The following is a 26,148-nucleotide window of genomic DNA, read 5'->3' on the forward strand; positions in this document are numbered from 1 at the left end:
CTCAAAGTTCATGGGTTCGAGCCCCGCATTGGGCTCTGTGCTGACAATTCAGAGCCTGGAGCCTGCTTCAGATTCTGCCTCTCCCTCTCTCTCTGCCCCTCCCCCGCTTGTTCTCTCTCCCTCTCTCTCTTAAAAAAAATAAACATTAAAAATTAAAAAAAAAAAAACTCTATAAATCAAGTTTGTATACATAAATTAAAGCTACAAACATTTAAAAAATTAATGTACTTAATATAGATAAATGCTAGTTCAAGACTCAGGAAATTGCTACATTTCACTTTGATTAATTTGGTTCGTGTAACTAAAAGTACATTTAAATTTTTAACAGGAACATGTTATTAAAAACAAGCTTTACTTAATTTCTAATCTTCCTCATCTTCTTATAAGAGTAACAGATGTCCTATTCAAAAAAAAAAAATGGTAATATTATATAGCAAAATTCCTATTTTAAGCTATCAACAGTATAAATTTTTCCCAAAAAAGTTGTAATTTCTAGAAATGAAGTTCTCTCTGAGGAGGTTAAGATTTTGAAAATAAGGTTCACTGCTTCCCACTGCACACTCATAGCAAAATTGGTTGAACAAAATAAAAATGTCAGACCTATGTTCTAGTTCCTGGCTACATTTCTCCAATGTAGTAAATGAGGATTAAATGAGGTTCCAACCTTGAATGCGCAATTATTGTCAAGAAGATACAAAGAATTTTTAATAAATTTTAAAAAGGTATTTGAATATAGAAAACAATAGCATTTAGAATGTATCCCATTTCATTTTTATATTATTAAGATATCAGTTCACTTCTTACTTCTAGTTCTAACCATGTCTTCCTTTCTTGAATTCTTACAATGCCTACAGATACTGGAGACTGAGGGAGTTCTCAGGCCCTGAGACTTCAACTAACAACTAGTGCCAGGTTCCTGACTTTGCTGTGAAAAAGAATTTAAGGACAAGTCAGAGTGAAATACAGCAGAGGAAGCTTTACTACAAAGCGAAAGTACACACCTGAAGGAAAGAGGAGTACGGGCACACTCCGAGAATCTAAGTAGCGCCGGGTGGATATGGGGCTGATTTTTATTGGTGGTTATAATTTGGGCATGAAATATTCATATGGGGTTCTGCAGAATAGGCAGAGATTTCTAGGAATTCTGCATAATACTATATATGCCCTATGATGGCTACTATGCACAGGTGCAGTCTGATTTCAGGCTAACTGGGTCTTGGTGTGCATGTAGGTTAAGCAACAGCAGGATGCTTATTATCATTAGAAACCACAGAGCTATCAGAGGTTTGCTTAATCGCCACAATCTGTCAGGTATCAGACTAGGTTCCCCGTTTTTTTTTGTTCCTCCTGCAAATATCTAGCACTTCCCTATTCCACCTGCCCCACTACCACAATGCTGGGTACTCAAAAGACATTTAAAATCACTACCAATTAAAATATCCATTCCAGACTGATGGCCAAACACAGGGCCTATAGTTGTGGCTGTGCCTCAGTAAGTCTAATTGTGGCACTGAGTATTAACAAAAACTTGAAAATATTAAGTCCCATTCTCCAAAGTGCATTTTATCCATAATAAAAAAGGATAATCTAATCTCCATATGCTTCTTCTGTCTTTCCCAATTTGTTCAGGATTCAGGAAAGGAAAGAGTGCTATTTATTGGTCCCCGTAAGCCCCAAGAAGTAGGTAAATTTTATAAGACTCTGAATGTCTTAAATGTCTATCCTATCTTCATATTTTGTTGAATTAAGTTTAAAATTCTAGGTTAGAAATCATTCACTCAAAATGCTACAGGTATTGTTTCAATGATTTCTAGTTTCTAGTATTACTAGGGAAAATCATGCCATTCTTATTTTCCATTTCTTTTTTTAATGTTTATTTACAAGACAGGGAGAAAGACAGTGAGAGAGTGAAGAGGGCACACAAAGAATCCCAAGCAAGCTCCATGTTATCAGTACAGAGCCCGATGTAGGGCTAAAACCCATGAACTGCGAGATCATGACTGAGCCAAAACCAAAGCCAGATGCCCGTATTTTTCATCTTTTTTTACTGAACTGTTTCTTTTCTGTATGGAAACTTAGGATATTCTCTTTGTCTCGGTGTTCTGTAATTTGTTTTTTCAATTTAGGTTTGAGTTAGTTAACATATAGTGTAGTTAGTATTGGTTTCAAGTGCTCTGTAATTTCTCTTTTTTTTTTTTTTTTTAACGTTTTTATTTATTTATTTTTTTTATTTTTTTTTTCAACGTTTATTTATTTTTGGGACAGAGAGAGACAAAGCACGAACGGGGGAGGGGCAGAGAGAGAGGGAGACACAGAATCGGAAATAGGCTCCAGGCTCTGAGCCATCAGCCCAGAGCCCGACGCGGGGCTCGAACTCACGGACCGCGAGATCGTGACCTGGCTGAAGTCGGACGCTTAACCGACTGAGCCACCCAGGCACCCCATGTAATTTCTAATTGATAAACCATGGAGCAGATATTTCTTCAAACCTTTGTCTGGGTATTTAGTTGGCTGTTTTAATCTCTAACTCAAGTTCCCCAGTTTTGACAATTTTTTCTTATATTATGTCTTGTATCTTTTCCTCCCTTTCATTTTCTCTGTCCTTTTTCTCTAACTCCTATTAATTGGCCTTTATGTCTCCTACATTGATTCTGCATTTATCTTACCTTTCTCTCCATTTTCTATCTCTTTATTTTCTTTCCTCAGTGATTTCCTCACCTTTATCTTCCAAATCTTCCTCATTTAAGAGGAGAGGAGCATTTTCATTTCTAAAAATGCCTTAACTCTCTGATTATTCCTTTTTACGACACTCTGTTCTTGTCTCATGATTATTATCTCTTATTTCTGAATGCTAATAGTTTTCTTAAATTTTTTTCTGCTCCCTGTAGTTTCCTGACTTTCTTATTTGTTTTCTTCTCTATCAAGCATAATAGGAATCTCAGGAGAAAAAGAGAATAAAGGAGACAGAAGAATACTTGAAGAAATAGTCAAAAACTTCCCAAATCAGATGAAAGACACAATTATACACAACCAAAAAGCCCAAGAACTCCAAGCAGAATAAACTAAAAAAATCCACACGAAGACCAACTACTACTCAATTTTGATAAACAATGAGAGAATTTTGAAAGCAGTAAGAGAGAAGCAACTTTTCATATACTAAGAATTCACAATAAGATTAAAAGATGGTTTCCCATCAGAAACCATGAAAATCAGAAAAAAGATGACATATTTAAAGTTCTGAATGAAAAAAATGTCAACCAAGCATTCTCTAGCCTTGTGGCTAAACTATACTCTACAAAAGGAGGAATTATGACATTCCAGATAAACCTCCTGGAAATCAGGAAGTATTTAAGCTCATGTGACTTACAGCCCCGAAGGAAGGGGAGAGCTGGAAGACTATTCTACTCTTACTATTCTTCTTACTGTTCTTATCATTTACTTTAAAGGATTAAGCACTCCACCCCTTGCTTACTGTTATTAAGCTCAAAAATCCCAAGAATGGTTTAGGAGCTTTTTTCCCAGAGCTGCCAAAAGCTAGACACTAGGCAAAATTCATGATATGCAGCCCACTGTGCACTCACTCACTTCCTTCTCTGAAGTTATCACCAATAACTTATATTGTTAACAATACTGGGTTTTGTTTTGTTAAGTTTATTTATTTTGAGGGGTAGGGGGAGAGGGGGTGAGAGAGGGAGAGGGAGAGGGAGAGGGAGAGGGAGAGGGAGAGAAAGTGGGAGGAGTAGATAGAGAGGGAGAAAGAGAATCCAGAGCAGGCTCCATGATGTCACCCAGAGCCCCAGGAGATCATAACCTGAGCTGAAATCAGGAGTTGGGAACTCAAACCGACAGAGCTACCCAGGCACCCCTATCGTTAACAATATTGTTAAGATGCCAACACTACCCAAAGCAATCTAAAAACTGAATGCACTATCAAAATCCCAATGGTATTTTTTGCAGAAATAGAAAACCTCATCCTAAAATTCATAAGGAATTTCAAAAAACTCTGACTAGCCAAATCAACCTAGAAAAAGAAGAAAAAAGAATTGGAAGACTCACACTTCCTGATTTCAAAACTTAATACAAGCTACAGTAATCAAACAGCATGATACTGGCATAAAAAAAAAAAAAAAAAAAACACAGATCAATAGAATAAAACAGAGAGCCCCAGAATAAACCCTCACATATGTGGTCAACTGATTTGACACTGATGCTAATAGTATTCAGTGGGGAAAGGACAGTTTTTTCAAGAAATGGTGCTGCAAAAACCAGATATGTACATTCAAAGGAATGAATTTGGACCCTGACCTTATACCGGTTACAAGAATTTACTCAAAATGGATCAACTTAGGCACTAATTATAAAGCAAAAGACTGGAACAAAATTCAAATGGCCGATAATGCTAAATTGGTAAGGAAAACTATCACAAAATCATAAAATATATTACCATAGCAGCCATTAAACAGAGTAAGTTTCTACTCTGCTATGGAGCGATAGTGAAGACATACTGTTAAACAAAGAAAGTAATAACATAGGAGTATGCACTACAGTAAATCTATGCAAGAAAGAAGACAGTGGGGCACCTGGATGGCTCAGTCAGCAGAGTGTGTGACTCTTGATCTCAGGGTTGTAGGTTCGAGCCCCACGTTGGGTGTAGAGATTACTTAAAAATAAAAACTTGAAAGAAAGAAAGAAAGAAAGAAAGAAAGAAAGAAAGAAAGAAAGAAAGAAAGAAAGAAAGAAAAGAAAAGAAAAGAAAAGAAAAGAAAAGAAAAGAAAAGAAAAGAAAAGAAAAGAAAAGAAAAGAATATATATACTTAAAATTTCACATACTATATAAAAATTGTAAGTCTTCAGGACTTTGGGTCTGGCAACAGCTTCTTAAGTATGACATTAGAAGCAGACAAGGGCACCTGTCTGGCTCAGTAGTGGCATATGTGACTCTTGATCTCAGGGGTCAGGAGTTCAAGCCCCGACAAAAATAAATAAATATATAAACTTTAAATATAAATAAATAAACTTAAAAAAAAACATACAACAAAGAAATAAATACTGGATCATCAAAATTTAAAGTTTTTCTTTGACATCTGTCTTGGCAATGATTTTTCGGATTTGACACCAAAACCAAAGACAACTGGGAGCACCTGGGTAGCGGTCAGTTGGGCGTCTGGCTTTGGCTCAGGTTACAATCTCACAGTTCGTGGGTTCCAGCCTGAAGCCTGCTTCGGATTCTGTGTCTCCCTCTCTCTGTCTGCCCCTCCCCTGCTCACACTCTGTGTCTCTCTCAAAAATAAATAAACATTAAAATATATTTTTTTCAAAACCAAAAAAACCAAAGCAAAAATAAACAAGGAAGACTATCAAATTAAAAAGCTTCTACAGAGCAAAGGAAACCATCAGCAAAATAAAAGGGCAACCTGCCCTGCAAGAGACACTAACGTCATGGTCTCACGGTTTATCAGTTCAAGCCTCGCATCAGACTCTGTGCTGACAGCTCAGAGCCTGGAGCCTGCTTCAGATTCTGTCTCCTTCTCTCTCTCTGTCCCTCCCCCACTTGCACACGCACACATGCGTGGGCTCTCTCTCTCTCAAAAATAAATAAAGTTAAAAAAAATTTTTTTTAATTAAAAAGAGAAATACCACATGATCCAGCAATTCCATTTCTGGGCATTTACTGAAAGGAAACAAAAACACTAACTCAAAAAGATATCTGCACCCCCATGTCCTTTGCGGTGTTTATTTACAATAGCCAAGACATGGAAGCAACCTGTGTCTACTCACAGATGAACTGATAAAGAAAATGTGGTATACAATGCAATATTATTCAGCCCTGAAAAAGTAGAAAACCTTGCTATTTATAACAACTTGGATAGACACTGAAGGCATTATGCTAAGCGAAGTAAGTCAGACAAATACTGTTATGATCTCACTTACATGTAAAATCTAAAACAAACAAAAATGAACTCACAGCTATAGAGAACAGCTTGATAGATGCCATAGGCTGAGGCTGGGGCTGGGGCAGGGGAAGGAGATGGGCAAAATAGGTCAAAGCGGTGGGGTGCCTGGGTGGCTCAGTCAGTTAAGTGACTGACTCCATTTCAGCTCAGGTCATGATCTATCTCATGGTTCATGAGTCCGAGCCCCACATCAGACTCCACAATGTCACAGTGTGAGTCTGCCTTGGTTTCTCTCTCTCCACCCTTCATGTGCACTCTCTCTCTCTCAAAATAAATAAACTTAAAAAAAGTTTTTTAAAATAGGTCAAAGTGGTCAAAACATGAACTTACATTTATTAAAGAAAATAAATTCTGGGGATGTAACATATAGCATGCTGACTATAGTTAATAATACTGTCTTGTATATTTGAAAGTTGCTAATAGAGTAAATCTTAAAGGTACTCATCACAAAAAAAAATAATTTATTAACTATGTGATGATGGATGTTAATAACTAGACTTACTGTGGAGATCATTTCACAATATATACAAATATCAGAGCATTATGTTGTACACCTGAAACTAATATAATGTTGTATATATGTAATGTGTATGTTAATTATATCTCAACAAAAAAAATTAAAACATCTGTTCAGCAACGACACTACCAAAAAAGTGAAAAAATTACCAACAGAATGGGAGGAAATATATGCAAATCACATATTTAAATAAGGGTCTAGTATCCAGAATATATAAAAAAACTCCTTACAACTTACCAACAAAAAAGACAAACAACCCACTTAACAAATCGGCAAAAGACTTGAATAGACATTGCTCCAAAGATAAATGGTCAATAAGTGCATGAAAAAATGCTGAACATCATTAGTCATTAGGGAAATGTAAATCAAAACTACAATAAAACACCACTTCATTCTTACTAGGATTATCAAAAAAGCAGAAAATAACAAATGTTGGTGAGGATATGGAAAGATTGGAATCCTCACGCAACTGCTGGTGAGAATAAAATGATGCAGCCGATGCAGAAAACAGTTTGGCAGTTCCTTAAAAAAAATATAGAGAATTACCATATGATCCAGCAATTCTACTCATAGGCATATATTCCAAAGAGCTGAAACCCGGGACTCGAACAGTTATTTGTATGTTCATGTTCACTACAACATCATTCACAATAGCCAAAATGTAGAAGCAACCCAAGTGACTAACAGATGAATGGATAAGCAAATTGTGGTATATACAAAACAATGGAATTTTAGTCAGCCATTGAAAGAAATTCTGACACATGCTACAACATGGCTGAACCTTGACAACACTGTACTAAATGAAATGTCAGTCACAAAAGGACAAATTTGGGAGCACCTGGGTGGTTCAGTTAAGCATCCGACTCAGGTCATGAACAGGTCATGATCTCAGTTCATAAGAATCAGAGACCTGTGTTGGGCTCTGCGATGACAGCAAACAGCCTACTTGGGATTCTCTCCCTCTCGTTCTGCACCCCTACCCCCGCCCTCTGTCTTTCTCTGTCAAAATAAATAAATAAACTTTAAAAAATAAAAGGACAGGGGTGCCTGGGTGATTCAGTTGGTTGGGCATTATGATCTCGCAGTCCGTGAGTTCAAGCCCCAAGTCAGGCTCTGTGCTAACAGCTCAGAGCCTGGAGCCTGCTTCAGATTCTGTGTCTCCCTCTCTCTGCCCCACCCCACTCATGCTCTGTCTCCCTCCCTCTCTCTCTCAAAAATAAATACACATAAAAAAAGGACAAATATTGTATAACTCCAATTATAAGATATTTAAAATAAGTATATTCATAAAGACAGAAAATAGAACAGAAGTTATCAGGGAATGGGGGAAGAAGGGAATGAGAAGTAACTATTTAATGGGTTTCTATTTGGGATGATTAAAAAAAAGTTCTGGAAATAGTCGTGATGATGATATAACATTGCGAATGTATTGATGCTACTAAGTTGTACATTTAACTGGTAAGTTCTATGTCATTTATATTTTTCAATAAAAAACTTAAAACTCAAGGGGCGCCTGGGTGGCTCAGTCAGTTACGCGTCCAACTTCGGCTCAGGCCATGATCTCACAGTTTGTGGGTTTGAGCCCCGTTTCGGGGTCTGTGCTGACAGCTCAGAGCCTGGAACCTGCTTTGGATTATGTGTCTCCTTCTCTCTCTGCTCCTCCCCCACTCATGCTGTCTCTCTCTGTCACTCAAAGATAAAAAAAATAAAACATTAAAAAAAAATGTTAACTTAAAACTCAAAAAATTATAATCAAAATAATGTGCATGCACTAACCTTATGTAAGATATCATAGACCTCAAATCTTAATCACTCTCAAATAGCTAAAGGTTTTTTAAAAAATACTTTTTATATGGGTAAAATCAACTGACAGAATTTTTATGATCAAAGGCAAGTGCAACTGTGCCCCCTTCTCTCAAAGCCAGTTTTGTGAATAAACAGGATTTCCAAACTAAATTACCTATATACTCACCCAAAGTCCAATTACGTAAAGCTTTCTGGATTGATTAGTCAATCTTTTTTCCTTCTCTGTTCATCTGGTAAGCCTTTTTGAACATTTTATTATATACTAGAATCTTTACCAGCAATAGACAAAATAAATTTAAGTTATGCTTCTTTTCACAAGCAATTTGTTGGCCTCACATTGCCAACTGTTTTAGGGTTTTTTTTCCCTAATGAGATATGGAGATTATGTGGATCCCCAAATTACCCAAGACACAATTTCCTTTTCTTCCTTATAATCAAGAATTAGCACTACAGATGAAAAGTTCTGTACAAGATTTGCCAGAGAGCTCTTGATTCTTCTATTATCAAGCAGCTCCTGAGTATTTATAATGATATACCTAACACCTTTTCAGTGGGTTTACTTGTTTACTGGGGATACCTATTATATCCCGTAGATCCAAATATCATGATGTGTAACTGTGCTGGTCCTACAAAGCTTTTGAAATTTGACAAACTATAATTCAAAATAAGCCAGGTTACACTGCAGTAACAACCTCTTTAACTCAGTGCTGATCACAACATAAATCGATTTATTAACTCATGTAAAATCCTCTGTAACTTCAGGTGCTCTCCAAGGCAGCTGTCCTTCATGCATCAGCTCAACATTCCAAGCTGCTTAATCTTATGTTACCTCTCACTTTTAGTACAACAGGGAGAGAAAGACTAGCACTGGTTAGTTTTGCTCACATTTAATTTACCTTAACAGGTCACTGGGCTCCACCTAACTTCAAGGCACACAGCCCTCAGAATGCCTCAAAATAAAAAGTAGTAACAATTCTTATCACATTGGTAGGAGGTGAAATATGGCAACCTCTTTGTCTCAATGCATGCTACTGTTTCCCTCCAATCCTTTTATTCAGGACTAATTTCATAAACATGTGATGTGTACCATCACATAGGGCTCCCATCTCAGAAAAGAAAGACTCTGTGCTTGTTTTAAAACTGCTGTCACTGCGGGGCCTGGGTGGCTCAGTCAGTTAAGCATCAGACTACTGCTAAGGTTATGATCTCATGGTTCGTGAGTTCAAGCCCTGCATCAGGCTCTCTGCTGTCAGCACAGAGTCTACTTTGGATCCTCTGTCTCTGTCTCTCTCAAACATAAACATTAAAAAAAAAAAAAAAAGCTTCTGTCACCATCTTGAAATTCTTAATAATTTTATCTTTGAATTTGTGTTTTGTAGTCTAATGGGACAATGGAACATGCATAGGAGCAGTGGAGATACATGCAAAATGCATGTCTGACATTCCTTTCTACTTCATTCTCATACAGCTTTGGTGATACACCATGATCACAGAATTTCAGTGAATCCACAATATACGTGGGATTTCAGCAAGACTTAAAGTGAGTATAAAGTAAACATGTTGTCTACAACTAAGTAAGCAGTGGTACTAACAGCCGAAGAACCTTCATTTTCTTTTTTTTTTTTAAATTTTTTTTTTCAACGTTTATTCGTTTTTGGGACAGAGAGACAGAGCATGAACGGGGGAGGGGCAGAGAGAGAGGGAGACACAGAATCGGAAGCAGGCTCCAGGCTCCGAGCCATCAGCCCAGAGCCTGACGCGGGGCTCGAACTCACGGACCGCGAGATCGTGACCTGGCCGAAGTCGGACGCCCAACCGACTGCGCCACCGAGGCGCCCCTGAACCTTCATTTTCTATTTGAACCATAATTTGCTTCAAACACAGAACAAAGACAATGGTATTCTAAGAAACACGAATGACAAAAATGAAAAATAAAAACCTTTTATATCTTTTCTTACTCATGTTACTTCCCTGTATTAACCAACTAATTATGCTAAAAGTGATGACACAGAAAGAAAGGGAAAGATAGAACAAGTTACAGTTTCTTCTTGTTTCAGTCCTGCCATGGTCAAAGGTAGAGCATATTGGGCCACCTGGCTGGCTCAGATGGAAGAGCTTGGGACTCTTCATCTCAGGATTGTGAGTTCAAGCCCCACCACACTGAGTGTAGAAATTATATATATTATATAATTATAACGTATATATTATGTTATATTATATATAATATATATTTTTTTTAAGTAGAGAGTGTTGATGGAATGTGCAAGTATAAGAAGTAAAATAAAAATAGTTGAGGGGTAGGGGTGCTGGGTGGCTCAGTTGGTTAAGTGTCTGACTTCAGCTCACGTCACGATCTCATGGTTCATGGGCTTGAGCCCCATGTGGGCTCTACACTGACAGCGCAGAGCCTGCTTGGGATTCTCATTCTCATTCATTCTCTCTCTCTCTCTCTCTCTGCCCTTCCCCTGCTTGCTCTAAGTAAGTAAATAAATAACTTTATATTTTAAAAAATTAGTTGAGGGGCACCTGGGTGGCTCAGTCCGTTAAGTGTCCAATTCTTGATTTCAGCTCAGGTCATGATCTCATGATTCATCCCACTTTGGGATCCATGCTGACAGCGTGGAGCCTGCTTGCGATTATCTGTCTCCCCTTCTCTTTGCCCCTTCCCCATGCTCCCTCTCTCAAAAATAAATAAACATTAAAAAAAAACAGCTAAGTTTTGTGCAGTGTTTTCCGTGTTCTGGTAAAAATGAAATATGAATTCACAAACTATGAAATACCAGCAATTCCACATAAGAGTTAAATAGCCTTATATTTGCACTTAGAGATGACGCTACACAAAATAAAGATGAATAGTAAAACTTATGCTTAATAACTTAAATTTTTAAATTGTTCTATATTTAGAATAACATTTACAAGTAAATCAAAAATAAATAAGTAAATGGGACGCCTGGATGGCTCGGTTGGTTAGACGTTCAACTTTGGCTCTGATCTCGGGATTCTTAAGTTCAAGCCCGGCAGGGCTCTATGCTGACAGCTCAGAGCCTGGAGCCTGCTTCTGATTCTGTGCCTCTCTCCCACTCTCTCTCTCTTAAAAATAAACATTAAAAATTTTTTTAAATAAATTAAATACCTAAAAATTAGAGTAAATTAAAATCACCATAACAAGTTGAGAAAAAGATCGCAGAGGAAAAGAAAAAGCTTTATATTTTAGTAACCTGTTTAAGATTTTATTTTTAAGTAACCTCTACACCCAACATGGGGCTCAAACTTACAACCCTGAGATCAAGAGTGGCATGAGCTAGTAGCCAGGAGCCCCTATATTTTAGTAACTTTATTACCAACTTTTTTCCTACTTTTTCAGCAAGGGCTTTGCATTTTCATTTTGCATTTCGCCCTGCAAATTACGTAGCTGGGCCTGCATTTGTTCAGGAAAATAAATATAAATCTAGAATTCGTTTTAACAAAGATCATTTGCCAACATTCACATATAAGGTGCTGAGTTAAAAGCTGAAGATACAATGATAAATAATGGGCTCATGCCTGAAAGGGGAGACAGTCATATAAACAAGTAATGACAATATATTATGTGACAATGTTATGGAAAGCCTGTGGAAAGAGCCTTAGAAAAGCGTTCATCATGTAGATAACAGTTGGGCTGAGAAAGAACTTCCCACTTAGGAGAGAAAGTGAGAAGGGATAGTCCTAATAATAAGACCTGTATATACTAAACAAAATGTATTTATAAAATTTTGGCAAGTTTTTTGGGACCATAAAATAGCACGCATAATGATGAATACAGGAGATGAACTGAGAATGTAAATTGGTGCACACATTTGCATACCAAGTCAGGTTTACACTTTAAGCAAAAAGAAGGCATAGATTTATAAGCAGAAGAGTGGCACAACTTCTGTTTTAGACTAACTTCAGAATAGGAAGACAGAGTGGAGAGAAAAATGAGATAAATCAGTAAAGTAAGTAATAGTAATTATCAGTAATAGTAAAAGCATTCGCTTATTTAGGGCCTTATCATAAGCAATTTTAGTGGGGTTAGGAAGGGGAAAAGGCTGTGTTAAAGGAGTTTCTTTCTAGAAGAACCTTTCACACTCTTTAATATGCTAATAAGCACTGCAAATCTCTAAGAGAGAGATAATTTGCAACATTTCCCAGATTTATTGGACTAAAGAAACCTCTTTTGCCAGGACCACCACTGAAGAACTGTGAGGGACACAATTTTAACATTTTTCTATTAAAGAGAAGACAGCACTTAGTGAGGAAAGCAGAGGGCAGTAGAGGGCTTAAGATGGGGTAAAACAATAGGAAATGTGAGAAACAGAAAGAAATCTAACTAAAGTCCTGTCAAGCTGTATTAAGGGCCTAACTAAATATATAAAATACCAGTCTATTAATTTATACAATTAGAAAATATTTTAATTCACACTGGGTAGGGGGCTGACAGAATGAATATCTCAACAGAAATAAGGGGGAAAAAATAGTAATGATATGAGTGGGGGAAGGAATAAAGCCAAAGAGATGTTACATCCAGAGATTTAGGATAGTTCAGAAAACTAAAGAAATGAAAAGCATGCACATATCGGTGTTTAGGAGAGTCTGATCAGAAGTAGAACCATTTTTGAACCACATTAATAGATGTGCCAAGGAACACAGAATTGAGTATCACTGGAATATAGAAATTAAGAAAAAATAAACTTAAGGTGTTAGATGACCTTCAATGTCCAACTGCCAATATGATGCCAAGAATTAATCCAGTATCAGGGCACCTGAGTGGCTCAGTTAAGCATCTGACTCTTGATTTCGGCTGAGGTCATGATCTCTGTGCTGACAGAACGGGAGTCTACTTGAGATTCTCTTCCCTTTCTCTGCCTCTCCCTACCCTCTCTCTCAAACATTTCAAAAAAATTTTTTCAAAGAAAATTACATCCACTAACAGTGAATATAAGGGAATAACCTAGAGGTTCCTAGACTGAAATGACAAAATCAGATAAGAAATAATAGGCACGGGGCGCCTGGGTGGCTCAGTCAGTTGGGCGTCTGACTTCGGCTCAGATCATGATCTTGCAGTCTGTGAGTTCAAGCCCCATGTTGGGCTCTGCGCTGACATCTCAGAGCCTGGAGCCTGCTGCTTCAGACTCTGTCTCTATCTATCTCCACCCCTCCCCTGCTCTCACTGTCTCTGTCTCTCTCTGTCTCTCTGTCTCTCTCTCTCAAAAATAAAATAAAAACATAAAAGTTTTTTTTAAAGAAATAATAGGCAAGGTCACCCGTCTTAAAAGAAGAGGAACTACAGAGAAACAGAAAAGAATAAATAGATGGGGCGCCTGGATGTCCCAGTTGGTGAAGCGTCTGACTCGACTCAGGCTCAGGTCATGATCTCACACACAGTTCATGGGTTCAAGCCCCACATCAAGTTCCGTGCTAACTGTTGGAGCCTGCTTGGAATTCTCTCTCTCTCTCTCTCTCTCTCTCTCTCTCTCTCTCAAAATAAGTAAACTTAAAAAAAAAAAAGAATAAATACATAATACGTATAAAAATATGGATCTGGTTTCCTGGCTGTGAGGAAAATAAGCATATTCTTACAGGATTAGAACAAAGTAATGGTTCTCAATCTTTTTTCTGTTCCAACACATCTGAGAAATAGAGAATATACATTCCCAACAGAAATAAAGAGGAACAAAAGAATGAGGAAGAGGGAGGATAACTGTGAGTGGTTCCTAAGGCCTTCCAAAATAATTATAAAAAGACTTCCTAAGGAAGTGTAACTCTCATATATTGAAAATCACTAGTTTAAAACTGCTGCTACCACAGAAAACTTAAATAAAGTTCCAAAGACAAACAATTTTTTATCTGTGTGACAGAATTCAAGACGCTATCACATAAGACAAGTTCCTGCAAAAAGTCCCAGAGCTCTTTCAGTTAAAAAAAAAAAAATTGTTTTTGAAGATACAGCATCAGCTGATACATGTCTAGTATGTTCATTCATTTATATTTACACATTTATGAAATTAATACAGTCTTTTAGTATTTCCATTTTATACACTAATGAGGCACCCTAAGTTTGTGACTTGCCTAAAGTGACACAAACCAGACTGGTTTATAACTATATGAAACAAGAGTCCCAATTTTTGTTTCAATGCTTAAGCACTAGGGTAGGTCTATTCACCTACACCAGAAGCAGTTCTCAAATTTTTTTATCTCAGGATGTGTTTATATTCTTAAAAATTACTGAAGATCCAAAGAACTTCTTTGTGTATGGGTTATAACTACTGATACTAATGTCATTAGATATTAAAACAAATTTTTCACATACAAAAATACACTATTAACTCATTCTGTAAGGCCAGTATAACCCTAACACCAAAACCAGACAAAGACATCATAAGAAAATTATGGTCCAGGGCACCTGGGTGGCTCAGTCGGTTAAGTGTCTGACTTCGGCTCAGGTCATGATCTCACAGTTCGTGAGTTCAAGCCCCACATCAAGCTCTGCACCGATAGTGCAGAACCTGCCTGGGATTCTCTCTCTATCACTCTTTCTCTGCCCCTCCCCAATTCATGTATGCATGTGCTCACTCTCTCTCTCTCTCAAAAATAAATAAACTTAAAAACAAAATGTGGACCAATGTTTCTTATGAACATAGATGCAAAAATTTTCAACAAAATACTAGCAAACCAAAGACAGCAACAAAGGATTGTACCCCAGGATACCAAGTAGTATGTGTCCCAGGAATGCAAGGTTGGTTCAACATATGAAAATCACTCAACATAATACACCATATTCATTGAATAAAGGACAAAAACCACAGTTATCTCAATAAATGCAAAATGCATTTGATAGGTACCTCTGGGTGGCTCAGTCGGTTAAGTTTCTGACTCTTGATTTCGGCTCAGGTCATGATCCCAGAGTGGTGGCATAGAGCCCACATCAGTCTCCAGGCTGAGCATGGAGCGTGCTTAAGATTTTGTCTCTCCCTTCCTCTGCCCCTCTCACCTGCTCACACACTTTCTACAATAAAATTATTAAAAATGCATTTGATAAAACCTAACACCCTTTTATGATAAAAAAAAAACAAAACACTCAATCAACTAAGAATAGAAAGGAACTGCCTCAACCTGACAAAGCCCACCTAAGAAAAACCCACAGGTGACATCATACGTTATGGTGAAAGACTAGATGTTCTCTCCTCTAAGAGAACACAGGATGAGGATGTCTGCTGTCTCCAATTCTATTCATCACTGTACTACCCAGAGCAATTAGACAAGAAAAAGAAATTAAAAGTATCCAGATCAGGAAGGAAGAAATAAAACTATATCTAATTTGCAGATGACATGATCTTACATACAGAAAATCAGAAGAAATCCACAAAAAAATTTAGAGCTAGTAAATGAGTACAGCCAGGTTGCTATCCAAAATCAATATACAAAAATTAGTTATATTTCTACACACTAGCAATGAACAATCCAAAAATGAAATTAAAAAAAAACAATTTTATTTACAATAGCATCAAAAAGAATAAAATACTTAGGAATAAATGTAATAAAAGAAGAACAAAATTTGTACACTAAAAACCACAAAATGCTGTTGAAATAAATAGGTAAAGGCCTATTTAATGGAAATGAAAAGTAAGTGCACAATATCTCATATTCACAGATTGGAAGACTTAATATTAAGATGACAATACCAGGGTACCTGGGTGGCTCATTCAGTTAAGCATCCCAACTCTTGGTTCCAGCTCAGGTCATGACTTCACAGTCTGTAAGTTAGAGCCCCACATCAGGCTCTGAACTGACAGTGTAGAGCCTGCTTGGGATTCTCTCTCTCTCCCTCTCTCTCTGCCCTCCCCCACTCACTCCCACACTCTCTCTCAAAATAAATAAACTTAAAAAAAAAAAAAAAAAGATGACAATACTCCCCAGGTTAATCACCAGATTCAACACAATTCCTTTCAAAACTCCAGATGCTCTTTTTTTTTTGGGGGGGGGGGGCAGAAATTGATATACTGATCCTAAAATTCATATCAAATTGCAAGGGACTCTACAAAAACAATCTTGAAAAAGAACAAAGTTGGAAGACTCACACTTTCAGATTTCAAAACTCTGTACAAAGCTACAGTAGTCAATACTGGGTGGTACTGGCATAAGAACAAATATATATACAGATCAATGGAGAATCCAGAAACAATTGAGAATCCACAAATAAACACAGACATTTATGATCAATTGATTTTCAACAAAGATGCCAGGACCATTCAATAAGGGAAAGAACAGTCTTGTCAATTAATGGTGGGACAACTGGATAGCCACATGGAAAAGAATAAAGTTGAACATCTACCTCACACCACATACAAAAATTAACTCAAAATGGATCAAAGACCTAAATAGAAAAGCTAAAACTATAAAACTGTTCAATGAAAACAGAGGTATAAACTCTTATAATCCTGGATTAGGCGATTATTTCTAAGGTATGACTCCAAAGCACAAATACCCAAAGAAAAAATAAATCAAACTTTATTAAAACTGAAAACTTATGTTCTTCAAAAACATATTTTATTCAAAAAAATGAAAAAACCAACATGGCAAATCCTCAAAAAGCTAAATATAAATTTACTGTATGATCAGCAATTCCAATTCTGGGTATATGCCCAAAGAGCTGAAAGCAGGGGCTCAAACAGATATCTGTATGCCCATATGCAAAGCAATATTACTCACAATAGCCAAAAGGTGGAAGGAACCCAAATGTTGATCAACAGATGAATAAACAAAATGTGGTATATAATACAATAGAACATTATTCAGCCTTAAAAAGAAAGAAAATTTTGACACATGTGACAACATAGAAGAACTTTGAAGACACTGTGCTAAATGAAGTATCAGTCACAAAGGGACAAATATTGAGGGGCAGTCAGCAGGCTCAGTCATTGGAGCACATAACTCTCAATCTCAAGGTCATGAGTTCAAGCCCCACATTGGGTGTGGAGTGTACTTTAAAAAAAAAAAAAAGGACAAAAATTGTATGACTCTAATTACATATAGTAGTCAAATTCATTGTGACAGAAAGTAGAATGGTAGTTTCTAAGGGGTGGGAGGAGGGAATGGGAAGTCATTGCTTAAAAGGTACAGAGTTTTGGGGCGCCTGGGTGGCACAGTCGGTTAAGCATCCGACTTCAGCCAGGTCACGATCTCGCGGTCCGTGAGTTTGAGTCCCGCGTCAGGCTCTGGGCTGATGGCTCAGAGCCTGGAGCCTGTTTCCGATTCTGTGTCTCCCTCTCTCTCTGCCCCTCCCCTGTTCATGCTCTGTCTCTCTCTGTCCCAAAAATAAATAAACGTTGAAAAAAAAAAAAACTAAAAAAAAAAAAAAAAAAAAGGTACAGAGTTTTAATCTGCAAAAAATGAAAAAGTTCTGGGGATGGATAGTGGTGACGGTTTGCACAACAATGTGAATGTACCTAATGTCACTGAATATACTCATAAAAATCATTAAAATGGTTTAAAATGGTAAATTTGGTGTTAGGAATATTTTACCACAATTTTTTTAAGTTTATTTATTTACTTTGAGAGAGAGAGAAAGAGAGAGAGAGAGAGAGCATAGAGGAGACAGGGGGAGAGAGAGAATCCCAAGCAGGCTCCACACCATCAGCACAGACTCTGAAAAAGGGCTTAAACTCAAAAACCTCGAGATCATGACCTGAGCTGAAATTAAGAGTCAGACACTTATCCAGCTAAGCTACCCAGGCACCCCTATTTTACAACTATTAAAATTTTAAAAAAGAAATTGAAAAGACAACCCACAAAAATGGAAGAACATTTTTACAAATTATATATCTGATAAAAAGTCCAGTATCCAGAATATATAAAGAATTCTTACAACTCAACAATAAAAAGACAAATAACCCCGGCACTTGGGTGGCTCAGTCAGTCAAGCATCCAGCTCTTGAATTGGGCTCAGGTCATGATCTCATGGTTAGTGGGATTGAGTCCCGAGTCTGCCTCTGCACTGACAACTCAGAGCTGCTTGAGATTCTCTCTCTCTCCCTCTCTCCCTTCCCTACATTCGAGTGCACACTCTCTCTCTCTGCCTCTCCTTCAGAATAAATAAACTTAAAAAAAAAAAAAGGACAGCCTAGTTTTTTTAAATAGGCAAAGGATGTGAGTAGACCTTTCTCCAAATAAGATATACAAATGGCCAAAAGGCATATGAAGAGATTGTCAACATCATCATCATCAGTTACTAGGGAAATGCAAATCAAAACCACAATGAGATACCACTTCACTACTAGGATGGCTATAATTAAAAGGTGGGGGGGGGGGCACTTGGTTGGCTCAATAAGTTGAGCATCTGACTTTTGACTTCAGCTCAGGTCATCATTTCATGGTTCGTCAGTTCAAGCCCCGCATGGGGGCTCTGTGCTGAGCATGGAACCTACTTAAGATTCTCTCCCTCTCTCACTCTGTCCCTCTTCCCCACCTGCTCTCTTCTCTCAAAAAAGAAAAAAGATGAACAATAACAAGTACTGGTGAGGATGTGGAGAAATCAGAACTCTCATACATTGTTAGTGGGAATATAAAATGGTGCAGTCTCTTAGGAAAATAGTTTGGTAGGTCCTTATAAAGTTAAACTTAAATGTAACAAAACATTCAGCAATTCCACTCCTGGGTGTATACCCAAGAGAAATGAAAACATACATCCACAAAAACTTTCACATGAATTTTCATAGGAATATTATTCATAATAGCCAAAAAAGTGGAAATAAGCCAAATGACTATCAAATGATGAATGGATAAACAAAACATGGTATCTCCACAGAACACATTCCATAGAATGAAGTATTGTAAAAAGAAATGAAGTACTAATACTTGACATAACATGGACAAACCTTGAAAACATTCTGCTTAGTGAAAGAAGTCAGGCACAAAAAGCTACACACATATGATTCCATTTACATGACATGTCCAGAACCAGCCAATCCACAGACAGAAAATAGCTTAGTGGTTGCCAAAGGCTTGGAGCAGAGGCGAATAAGGAGTGACTGCTAATGGACACAGGATTTCTATTCTTTTTTTAATGTTTATTTTTGAGAGAGAGACAAAGTACAAGCAAGTGGGGGGGGAGGGGCAGGGAGAAAGAGGTAGACACAGAATCTAAAGCAGGCTCCAGGCTCTCAGCTGTCAGCAGAACCCAACGCAGGGGCTCAAACTCAGGAATGGCAAGATCATGACCTGAGCCCAAGTCAGACACTTAACCGGCTGAGCCACCCAGGCACCCCCAGGATTTCTTTTTGGAAAGATGAAAATGTTCTGGAATTAGATAGTGATGGTTACAGAACCTTATGAATATATACTTAACACTATACTTTAAAAGGGTGAGTTTTATTTGGTTTTGTTTTTTGAGAGAGAGAGAAAGCATGCAGGGGAGGGCAGGCAAGGGGGGGAGGAAGAGGGAAGAGGAGGGGGAGAGAGGGAGAGAAGGGGGAGGGGGGGAGAGAGGGGGACAGAGAGGGGGAGGGGGGAAGAGAGGGGGGAGAGAGAGGGAGGGGGGAAGGAGAGGGGGAGGGAGAGAGAGAGACATGGAGAATCTCAAGCAGGCTCTATGCTCAGCGCTTTCTGACTGGGGGGTTGATCCCACAATCCTGGGATTACGTTATGACCTGGGCCAAAACCAAGAGCTGGATGTTCAACCAGCTGAGCCAGCCAGGTACCCCTGACTGATCAATTTTAATGATAATTATTTAAACTACGATGTACGAGACAGACAAAATGCAAGCAGATTTCACTATTATGTATAATTCATACTTTATGTTCTTACAACATACAGTAATACCTTGGATTGCGAACAACTTGTTCTACAAGTGTTCTGCAAGATGAGCAAACATTTCCAATAAATTTTAATGTCATAAACAAGCAACGTCTTGCAATACCAGTAGTACATGACACCCAATGTCACATGATCACAACTGAGCCAATGGTGCTTGAAATTCACTTTGATATACAAGTGCTTTGGATTACAAGCATGTTTCCAGAAGAATTATGCTCACAAACCAAGGGTTTTTTCTCACAACATATTTTTTTATTTAATTTTTTTTTTCAATGTTTATTTATTTTTGGGACAGAGAGAGACAGAGCATGAACGGGGTAGGGGCAGAGAGAGAGGGAGACACAGAATCGGAAACAGGCTCCAGGCTCTGAGCCATCAGCCCAGAGCCTGACGCTGGGCTGGAACTCCCGGACCGCGAGATCGTGACCTGGCTGAAGTCGGACGCTTAACCGACTGCGCCACCCAGGCGCCCCTCTCACAACATATTTTTGACAACCTATGTAACTATACTGAACACCCCCTGCATATTAAATTTTAAAAAAAAAATTTTAACCTTTATTTTTTAGAGAGAGTGTGCATGCACATGGGAGAGGGGCAGAGAAAGGGAGAGAGAGAATCCCAAGTAGGCTCCGTGTTCTCAGCACAGAGCACAATGTGGGGCTTGAACTCACAAACAATGACATCATGACCTGAGCAGAAATCAAGAGTCAGCCGCTTAACCAACTGAGGCCCCAGGCACCCCTGCATACTAAATTCTGACAACCCAAGCTTGAGGTGCAACACAGTATAGTGGTTGAGAGCTCTGACTCCAGACTCAGATACCCTGAATATGAATGCTAACTCTGAGGCAAAGTAGCTGTGAAATCTTGTCCAAGATACTTAACCCTTCTGCACCTCTTTTCCTCACCCGTAAATGAGGATAATACCAAAAGGTTGTTGTGAAAACTGAATTAATACTTAAGCTCTTTAGAAAGAGGGGCACCTGGCTGGCTCAGTTGGAAAAGCATATACAACTCTTGATCTCAGGGTCATGAGTTCAAGCCACACATGGGTGTGGAAATTACTAAAAACAAACAAGTAAATTAAAAAATTTGTAAAAAGATCTTTAGAAAGAAATTACACATCGCAAATATGCAGTAAGTTATCTATTATCATTGTAAATCAAATACCCACTTAAAACTACCACACTATTTGGGCACCTGGCTGGCTCAGTGGGTGGAGCATGTGACTCTATCTCAGGGTTGTGAATTTGAGTCCTTCACTGAGTGTAAAGATTACCCAAAAATAAAATCTTTGGGGCACCTGGGTGGCTCAGTTGGTTAAGTGGCCAACTCTTGATTTCAGCTTAGGTCATGATCTCACTGTTCATGAGTTTGAGCCCCCCATCAGGCTCTATGCTATCAGCTGGGAGCCTGCCTGGGATTCTCTCTCTGCCTCTCCTCTGCTTGTGTGCTGTCTCTCTCTCTCTCTCTCAAAATAAGTAAACACTAAAAAAAATAATAATAATAAAATCTTTGAAAATTAATAAATAAAACTACCAGACGACTGACTTACAAACATACTGATTTCGTCTTGAAAGTACAGGCTACTTTGTGCAAAGATTAAGACTTTGCACATCTTTACTGATGAACACAGAGTTTGCAGGAAGCCCACACTCCCCAATTCCCCCATGCTATTGCTTTCCAGTACTAAACTAGAAAGTAGTCAACTAACCCTTAGGAGTGAAAATCTTCCTAAGAAACTATAACAAGGTTATTTCCCCCAGAGGTATTTTTATGGCAAAAGAACCTTCTAAGAAATTTAACATTCAGGATCCTCAAAAAAACAATGTGAATTATAGCAACTACTAAGAGGAGAAAAGAGTGGCATGGAAAAGGTGGCTTGACTATCCACTGAAAACAGGGCTAAACTCTGTTGGTATAAGGAAGCTGAAGAGAAAGAAATATTAAAGTTGGAGTCAGAAAACACACTTCTAATCACAACTCAACCACTAGCTCACTTGGTGATCTCATTTGGTAAAATTGAAAGGCCTTAATTCAAAATACACAATAACTTTCACAATCTGACTACTGTTTCCAAACATTTCTCTCACCACTCTACCCATAAATCCTCAATTCCCGCCACACTGAATTTCTCACTTTTCTACTCTGAGCCCCATAACAACTTATCTTTGCATATGTTATTCACTAACTGTGAGACCATGACCTGAGCTGAAATCAAGAGTCCACTTAACCAAATGAGCCACCCAGGCACCCCTCACATATCCTGCTTTAAACTAGCATTTTTTCCTTGTTTTAGGTATTTCTGGAACTGTTCTTTTTTAGAACATATTTCTGTCTGCAGTAATGACTTTCAATGAATTTTGTAAAATTATTTTACCAATTCTAGCATTTGTAGTTTACATTAGAAAGTAACACATCTCACTGAATTGTTATATCAAAATGGTCTGATTTTTTTTTTTAAGGATAAACAAAATGTACCAGTATCAGCATTTCCGGGTAAGGCTTACTGATGGTCTGGAAACAAACTTTCTGTAGGAAATAAAGTCAAACACCATTCTCTACCCACAGATCCTGATTTGACATTCTATAAACAACACATTAAAAAAAACACACACACAAACACAGTATAATTAATGATGCTTATTATGCATGTCAAGGTTAACTCTGAGGTCAAAAAAAGTTCTCTACTTACTAAACTGAATCTGCTCTGAAAACTAATAAAAATTCTCTTTAAACGGTTTTTTATTAATCAGAAATATTAATAATTGCCATTGTAACTTGATTTTAAGTTTTAAAATTATAACAGACACTGTACTGTTCTAGTTGAATGAACTAAAATTAAATGTAATTCACGGTGTGATTTAGGAATTACAAAATTGAATTAAACTTTTAAGTGCATAACATCTTATAAATTTATCTGCTAACAACCTGACCTAGGACAATGAAAAGACCTTAGTTTCCCCTTTGTATTTAGACATTTGCTACACTTAAAACATTAAATGTCAATAACTTTCACTTCCGCTTCTGTATTATTTCAAGGAAGCTTTACTTTTTCATTTTCCACACTAGTCAAATGAAAAATTGAAAATAGGAAAATTTACCTAAAAGAGCTCTTTTTCAAACCAACTTTCTTTTGTTTATATGAAACGTCACATTTTTAAAGCCTAAAACGGCTTAAAATTCTTACCTTCCCAAAAGTATGATTTTTAAGAAGCATCCTTTAAAATGTGTTTATAAAAGCATCATAGCACACTAGACACTAGTGAATTCGTTAATACAGCATTCTAAATGAAGTAATATTTCATAATTTTACAAGTTGTGACTAATAAGTACTAGGATGCAATGCTGTGCAGCTATTTTCAAGGAGACATTACAGGGTGCTGAGCCTAAAGAAAATTTCAGCGTACAATCTACTCATATACAGAACATGTTGACTGACACAACAAAAAAAGTCAACTTTTTTTAACCATCCACAATTCACCGACTTATTATGGCACTCTCTCTAAATGGTCGTATCCAGTTGGGATTCTCCAATTTTATTAGCTAATAGTTCTCATTACTTTAAAAACAGAAACAGGATACGTTCTGTTTCACCAAGTATTACACGTTTCGCTACTACAAGACTTGGCAGGGGGAGGGGGACATTTAGGAAACAAAAGGTAATCTGATCCACTCCAGCTAATTACTAAATGCACACCAACAATACACAATTTGAATTGCGTTTCTAGTCACTAAGAAGATCACAAAAGGAAGCTGAATGTCCAATGTGTAAGGAACTAGTTTTGTATCAAAAATATATCAAAATGAAGAAACAGGGTATACCGAAACAAGATCTCGCACAAGGTTCAAAATTCATCTGATTAAAGATCTGATAAACTTACGATAATAAAATGTTCAATTAGCGTCGTTAAAATAACAGTCATTCATCCCATTCAGGTATGACTAAAAATCCCGATGATGTGCTTCTTTCGGGTCTAAGTATCTCACTCTCTTACAATCCGGATACCAAACGGACCCGAAACCTCTCGCGGAGGCGTGCAACACACACGGCTGGTGCTGTCTGTTTACAAATACGAATCTCACAGTTTCCCACGTCAAAAGCGTTCATTACCACCATTCGACTGGGGGGCGGGGGAGAGAGAAGGCGGGCAAGCAAGAAACGAAATCTATACAGGCACCTCTGCCTTCCCTCTTCCCGAAAAGGGTGAGCTTGTGTATTACAGGAGTGTGTATATTTACATGTTATATATGTACGTCCGTGTCTAAGCGGGGATGAAAGAAAAGGCATACATGACAAGGAATCGTACTGGACCCAAAAGAATGCTCACGCCAATCCCGTTAACTCAAAATCCACCTCCCGAGGTCTACAGGTTTCGGCCCGGGGCCGAGAACCTCAGCCTCTCTGTGAAGTTCGGCCCCCAAAGCGCCCCAATGCCCTCCTCAGGCCGCCAGGCCGCCGCCCCTACCTCCCTTATCTCTGCCTTTCCTTGGGACACCCGAAGCCCATGCCCGCAAAGAAAGAAGTGTCAGGCCCCAAGGGGGCGACTGGGCCCCCGACACCTGCGAGGCGCGGCACCTGAGGAGGCGGACAGGGGGCCGCCTGGCCTTCCCCGAGCACACCCCCTCGGCGCGGAGCGCTGAGTCGCGGCCGGAACCTCCGTACCTGAGAGGCCCGCGAGCTACAGGCGCGCGCGGCGCCTCCTCATCTCAGTGGCTCCCGCTCCCCCCGCCGCCTCCCGCTGCCGCCGCCGCCGTCACTGCCGCCGCCGCTGGAGGCCGGGACACGACGAGCTCAGGACTCCACCGCCATGTCCGCCGCGCCGCGAACTGCATTGTGGGGGGGAAGGGATGGGGTGGGGGAGGAGGAGGGAGAGAAAAAGGAGGACCCGCTGAGGGGAGGGGGCCGAGGGGGAGCCAGGGAAGGGGGGAGGGGAGAGAGGGACGGAATCTTGACGAGTCCTGACCCCGAGGGTTGGGCAGGGGAGAGTCGCGGAGGAGACCCTGGAGAGGAGACGCAGAGGGTTGAGTTCAGGGGTACCCCCCCTTAGTTCTGGGGGCCCGTAGGCGCCGCTTAAACCGGGGAAAGTGGGGGCGGTAAACACCAATGGGGGGAGGGGTTGCGTTTGGAGGCTTGTGGTGGCGTCGTGAAACAATAGGGAGGGGCCGAGGTGGGAGGGCAGCACACTCACACTCAAAGCCGAGGGAAAGGGCGCGCGCGCGCGCGCGAGGACACTCGTTAGCCCGCGAGGAGGGGGCGGGGCCCTCCAGCGTTGGGGGAGGGTCGAAGTCACCACGGGCTCGCGGGGAGGGGCGGGGCCACCGAGCCGGGGTCGCTAGGTCCCGGTACCCGCCTACCCGCCGGGGCCCCACTGGGGAGACGGAGGACGCCGGCATGCCTGCGGAGGCCCGGGCTTGCGGGCACGGCCGCGCCACTCAGCTCTAGCTCCTGGGCTGCGGGCCGCCCTACCAAGGCCCCCAAGGGAGAAGGACCAGAAAGCCGCCTCCACGCCTTCCTCCAAAAGCTGTCCCCTCACCTCACAAGGAGGCCAGGCGCTGGACGTGCACCTTGTGGCCTGGCACACGGACCCGGCCTGACCTGTGCCTCCGTGGACCCTCGGCGCCTAGCGCGGGCTTCTGAGCATCAAGGGGGAGCTAGACGAAGGAAGCCGGGGTCGACACCCGCGTATTCACCTTTGCCACCAGTCCACCAAAGCTGGAATTCTTTTCTTCTTTAAAATGTAGCCAACCTAGGAGTTAAGGAGCTCAGCAGAAAAATCTCAAGAGCATCCCCCCACCCCGGGGAAGATTTCAGAATCATTTCTTTAGTTTCACTTGGGTTTGCAATCAACCCATGGGCCCCTCCTTCCTTTGCTTTTAACGTGTTAGGTTCGTCTGCATAGTTATTTAAAGTCACGATCCGAGAGAACCTATGATTTAATTAGTTTTTTTTTAAGACCCCACCATGGACATTATTTAACCAACCTCTGACCTCAAAGCTGGACAAATCACACAACTACAATCCTTGCCTTTGACACACAC

General features: G+C 39.5%; 1 protein-coding gene across 17 annotated transcripts in view; it reads right to left on the bottom strand.

Annotated features, from left to right (window-relative positions):
* TUT4 (terminal uridylyl transferase 4) overlaps positions 1-25,315 on the bottom strand; it is a 138,544-nt gene extending 113,229 nt beyond the window's left edge. For 7 of the 17 annotated variants that reach the window (XM_045477381.1, XM_045477383.1, XM_045477391.1 and 4 more), the window contains exon 1: positions 24,773-24,954. The gene's annotated coding sequence lies outside the window, so the exon portion shown is untranslated. Of the gene's footprint in view, positions 1-24,772; positions 25,261-25,298 lie in introns of those variants that run through there. The other 10 variants (XM_045477392.1, XM_045477387.1, XM_045477390.1 and 7 more) reach the window with 6 other exon arrangements.
* Positions 25,316-26,148: the final 833 nt, after the last annotated feature.

Source organism: Leopardus geoffroyi, chromosome C1 (assembly GCF_018350155.1).
Source record: "Leopardus geoffroyi isolate Oge1 chromosome C1, O.geoffroyi_Oge1_pat1.0, whole genome shotgun sequence".
Classification (NCBI taxonomy): domain Eukaryota; kingdom Metazoa; phylum Chordata; class Mammalia; order Carnivora; family Felidae; genus Leopardus; species Leopardus geoffroyi.